Source organism: Lagopus muta, chromosome Z, assembly GCF_023343835.1.
Source record: "Lagopus muta isolate bLagMut1 chromosome Z, bLagMut1 primary, whole genome shotgun sequence".
NCBI classification, from domain to species: domain Eukaryota; kingdom Metazoa; phylum Chordata; class Aves; order Galliformes; family Phasianidae; genus Lagopus; species Lagopus muta.
The window spans coordinates 22,781,170-22,787,183 of record NC_064472.1 but is presented as its reverse complement, the minus strand read 5'-3'; positions in this window follow the sequence as shown (position 1 = coordinate 22,787,183).

Below are 6,014 nucleotides of genomic sequence, written 5' to 3'. Positions count from 1 at the left end.
CGTGCAGTTATTCCTCCCCATGTGTGGGACTCTACACTTGCCCTTGTTGAACCTCATAAGATTCCTTTCTACCTAACTTTCCAGCCTGTCCAGGTCTCACTGAATAGCAGCACAGCCTTCTCATGTGTCAGCCACTCCTCCTAGCCTTGTATCACCAGCAAGCTTGCTGGGGTGCACTTTATCCCTTCATCTATGTCCCTTAGAAGATGTTAAACAAGACCAGATGCAGTACTGACCTGTGGGGAACGCTGTTAGCTACAGGCCTCCATCCTGTCACTGATCACAGCTTTCTGAAATGTACCAGTAAGCCAGATCTCAATCCACCTCACTGTCCATGCATCTATCCCACACTTCCTAAGCTTACCTACAAGGATGTAGTAGGAGACAGAGTCAAAACCTTGATGGTGTCGAAGTTGACAACACGCAATGTTCTCTGCTCATCTGTCCAGCTGGTCGTGGCATCATAGAAGGCTACCACATTGATAGAGCAAATTTCTCCTTGGAGAATCCATGTTCATTACTCCTGATGACTTTCTTTTCTTTCACTTAGAAAGGCTTGTATTCCATGCTTGAAGATGACATCCAGAGTAAGTTTTCCAGTGTACAAGATTCTATGATTCTGTTTCTTCATGCTTGCACTATATTGCCATGTAGGATTTTCTGGTAATTGCCAAGAAGTTTGGAAGATTCCATTGCACTTTGTTCTCGGTGAATTGTCTGATAAGCAGTGAATTTCATGTAACATCCAGTGCAACATTAGGAAGTCGTCACTAGGACTGCTTCCTGGATAGATAAAGTGAAGCAGCAACCTGTATGGTACATGAAGTGCCAGAGTTTGTAGACGTGCTACAGAAGAGCACAGAGGATTAAATATTGTGTTGACACTAATGAGAAAACAGAGGCAAAAGATTGGACATGTTCATATTGTTAGTTAACAGCTTTCTTCCAGTCATATAGCGAACTCCCTTATTTTGGGACATCCTGACATATGATTTTGATCCCAAGGTCCACTCTGAAGCAGGGAAAATAAATTATAGAAGTCGTCTAAGATATGAAAGGAAGTGGATTAGGGATAGAATGGTACAGTGTGGGGGATAGAGATCAGATATCTCAGAGAGAAGAGACTTATATGTTTTTTCTGCTGCTAGCGTCATATGTTGAATGAGACTCAGCAATAGCCAGTTGCATCTTAGATTTCATCCAAGTAACAATCTAGAGTAGCTTTTAAATGAGGAGAGATGAAGGGATGAGAACATATAGGGATATGTCTGCTGGAAAAAGAAAGCTTGATTCAGAAATTCACTTTTCGAAAATTTAATGTTATTTTAAATCAGAATTATTTTTTGTTTGCATGTTTGTAAATTGTTCACAGTTCAAGTGGGGTGCTCTGCTTAGAAGATGTAAACCTATTAAAAGAAGTGCAGGCTCTGCTATTTCAGCTGCCTTTTGCGGATCCCTTAACAGTTTAATTGTCCTTCTGTCCAAAAGCCCATTTCCCAGCATAACGATCCTTGATGGCCGTGAGTTAAACCAGAAGACGTCAACGATACTTGCAGGCAAGTTTAGTTACGTACCATGTGCACTCTGTCCGGTAGGGGGAGATGTTGCCAAACGGCAGGAATATTCAAACTGGAGGAAACTTCGGGTTGCGTGGTCGAAAACGATGGATGGTCCAAGGATCACCAAGAAGGCAGCCCGCTGTGGTTATGGGGTAAGAGTCAGCCTGTTGGCTAAGGGCCACGCAGGTGGTGAGGGAAGGGACTGGAGGGGCATGGGGGTGATTTCTGTGGTCACAACTGGAAGAAAGTCCCACACAATCATCCAACACAGAATCAGAGAGGTGAGTTAAATTACAGTATTGTGAAGGTTGTGGGATGCTGGATTGACTGTTCCATACTTTTTAAGTTTGGGAACATGTGACACGCTGATGCAGGTTGCCTCCTATAGCGTCATGCTTGTGACTTCTGCCTCGTGAGTGCTCAAGGGCCAGTAAATTAAAAAGAAAATCCCCTCCTGGTGGAAGCAGAAGTGCTCAATTTTATGTCCAATGGAGAGCTGGAGAGATAGCTCTAGTTTGGGTTTTTGATCTGTAAAGAAAGTTGATCTGATTTCCCCCTGGATGAAACACAATGATTGGTGTGGGTGCCCATGCCCAGGCTACTGAACACAGAGGTAGATATTCGGAACAAGCTGTGGACTCCAGCCTGCTGGAAGCAAAGTTGAGAGTGTCCATACAGGGAAGCTCTGGCAAAGATGTGCTGCACATGGGCGTTTCTTTCCAGATGTACTTTCCTTAAGAACTTTGTTTAGAAAATATCTTAGTAGCTTTGTATTTATTAAGTAATGGCAATAGAGATTTCTGTACCAGGAAATACTTGGTGGGATTAACTAAATTGGAATGACAGAAAACATCTTTTCTTTCTGATTCAGCATGAGAAGACAATGACTTTGCTAAGACTTCTGCATTTTGACCTCCTGATTCCAGCTCATGATGTGCTCTTGCATTTTTCAGATAGCAAAGAACAACTTAGCAAAGAGAAGCATATCTGGGAAGAGGCATCAGGTACCTGTGGGTTTCAATTCAATCATGATACTAAACTGATCCATAGAGACTTGCAGAAAATTTCAGAATTGGCATTTGAGGAAGAAAGGAAAAAAAGGAGCTGTCTCTGTAATTAATGTAGTGACTTCAATTGCTGTGAGTCTCCTCTTCTTGCTCTTCTGTGGTATATCACCTTATATCCATGCATCAGTATCTGTATGCTCTAGGAAAGTTACGCTGATAAAAGAGAAAGCAAGGCCCCTGTGTTGTAGTAATTCAGAAAAAAAAAAAAGAGAAAGAAAAAGAAATAACTTAGCATGAAAGACTTATGGTGACTTAAGACATTTTCCTGCTATAACATGCTAGTATCAGCGAAGTAGCAGGCGTGAGAAGGGAAAAAATGCTGATGAAAAATCAGAAAATTGCTTAAAAACAGGATCACTTTAGAGGCTATTCTGATTTCCTGTAATGTTGTGTTTTGGCTGGAAAATATGTATCTGAGGTCAATGTAGCAGAAAATAAAATCAGCAAAAACATACACGGGGTTGCTGTGCTGGAATGAGAGTTGCATTCCTTACCGAGTTGGTCACAGAGAATGGTGCCTGTTTAAATTTACATAAAACAAATCTTAAAGCATCTGTCATGCCATATTCTAACATGTGTGCTGTTTCCTATCAGTTTTACATTATCAGAAAGCCTTTGTTTAGATATAAGCAACTTTTGTTACTCAGATGCACCAGCATGGGGCTTTGCTTCTCTTTCTGCACTGTGGCAATGCTGGCTGTGGCCTGGGCACTGCCATGCTGGCCCAGGCTGGCTCTGGAGTGCTCTGGCTCCAATCCCACTGCTCAGCCCCTGCCTCTGAGCATCCTACTTATGTATGGATTCCCTGCTAAGAGCTGGCCTGTGGTACTGCTTAGATTTTGCCAGGAAAGCTAAGAAAAGGAAGAAATCAGTCCTACTTCCCCTGTGAGCCTTCATGAAGGAGCTGCATTGGGAAGAAAAGAGGAGGCCATAAACCGAGTGTGGTGTCCATAGGTGGAGATGGCACTGTTTCCTGCAGGCTCTCTTGCTCTCTGCTGATGATCTAGTAGTGCCAGTCTCAGTGTTCACTCTGGTTTCTGCCTGGTATTTCTGTTTATGTGGCTGTCATTTGATTGTGCTAGTAGGAAAACACTTGGAGCTGTCATTATTCCTCATGACTGGAGGTCCATGGAAGGGGCAAGCTCTACTTTGTTGCCTGTCAGCAGGGATGGTGAGGCTCAACAGCTGTTTCTCATGTGTGTGGCCAAGGAGATTTCCCAAATGGATAAATCCTGCTGAATTGGCCTTGTCATCTTCCTGATGAATGCAAGAACTAGTTCAGGGTTTGGCCCTTTGATGGCAGCAATGCATGCAGAAGCTGAGTATCTCCCAACATCATGTGTGTGGTTTGCTAAAAGGTTTTGCAGAGGGAATACAAACATAGAGTCCGGCAGAGCAAAGTGGTTTTGTAGGGATATGAGTGGTGGTGAAACCAGTGGTTTAACCACAGGTCATTAAGACTTTGCTTAATAATTAAAATGAAGTATTTGAAATTATCTCAGAGAATTTTCTGCAACTTTCCAATCAAAATTAATCAGGTCCTGTGAATAGAACACCTGAACCATTGAAAATGACTCACTGCTTTCTTTCCAAAGGATGTAAATCAAGAATGTCCAACCTGTGGCCTGCAGTTTTCTGTTGATCTAGCACAGCTGGCAGTACAGCCCGCACAATGCCACCCTCTGTAAAGCTTGCTGAGCAGCCCGAGGTATGCACCTATTGCTAATGAACAACCCAACCAACAGTGCACTATTAACAGTGCCAGCTGAAACCAGGGCACGGGGAAGGCAGTGCTGGGCTGATTCAAATTATGGCAAATATATCAAAATGCATGCAATTAACTAAATGCAGTGCACTGAACAGCAAAAAATACTAAGCCATGCTTTCCTTTCTGATAAACAAATTTGAAAATGGGTTTCAAGATTGCAAAGAAAAAAAAATCACCAATTTGTGTTTGTGGCACCATTTTCAGTTGATATAAATACATTACCTGCAAATTTTCAGATGGAACGTATAGAGTTGCAGTCAGATATTCAACTCAAAAATCTGATCATGTCTTTTTACCAGACTTTCCATAATCCCTGTTTTACCAGAGAAAAATATTCTTTGCTTCACAATCACACCTTGTTCATGTCATCATTTCTTGGCAGTATGCAGATATGTGGGCTGTTTTCAAGGATGAAGTATAGGAAGAGTAAAACTCCATCAGAAATCTCTAACGAACACCTTGATACTTCCCTAAGATTTGCAACTGCTGCTATTGAAGCAGTGATACATTTGTTTCTCAAAAACAAGTCACATATTCTGCAACTTTTATGTATTTCTTTCTTTTTAAAAACAATTTAAGAAAAATATTTAGAATTTAAATCTTTTGTTACTTATATACTAAAAGCATTGTCTATTTTACGGGGGCTACTCTGAAAGCAATGCTTCCTGTTTATTTCCATAGGAACCACAACAGATATGAAGAGCATGATTCCCAAGATAATTCCTCTTCACTTGATGTGTCCCAGGCAAGCCAAAAGGTTGGACACCCAAAATGTAAGTTAACACATATTCTGTTTTACTGACAAAGTCAATCCTGGCTTAGGGAACTTCTGAAGCATGGCTAGTGCGAGTAGGGACAAGTGTATGATGCTAACTTTCCATTCTAAAACAGCAATCTCAGTTAGCTCTTTCTTTGTATTATCTTCTCTCCCTTCTGACAGCTCTGAGTAACAAGGATCATAGACTGCTGAGAAGCTGAGCCACACAGATCTCTTTCAACAACATTTTATTTCAGATTTGCCTTTTTCTCAGAGTGACTGAAGGCAACAACTTCAAAGACACCATTGCATAAGAATTTGCATTTGAGCCTTGTTCAGGCAGTCTGGGTCTCTCTGCATCTGGCCTGGTGCTGGTGTGTGCTGTGTATGGCCCACGTTCACTTTTGACCTATATTGAGGCACTCCGGCTGCTGACTGTGGTGGGCTGCAGATGTGTGGACTTGCAGTGGTCAGTGGGCAAGCCCAGCCTTGGGAACAGGCCTAGCACTGAGCTTGGCTCGTACAAGCATATTCAGAAAGCTGTTTGTGCTGACAGAGATAAATGGATGGTTTAAGAAAGTGAGAGAAAGCAGAGTTCAGAATACACTTTGTGGTTGATATTCCTCTTCATGTTTTATTTCAGTTATTTTAAAATTACACAATTCATCTTTTCTTCTGCAGACCTCTGGGCAACAGCCATGCTACTTCATCAAGATGCAGACTAGAGGATTTCTGACCATTGTTGAGCTGTTGTGTGTGTTTCTGTACTGCTTGAATAGGCAGGTGTTTTCTTTTATGTTGTTCTGCAACATATTAGGCCTTTTTTTTTCACATACTATTACTTGTTAACATCCATACTGGTA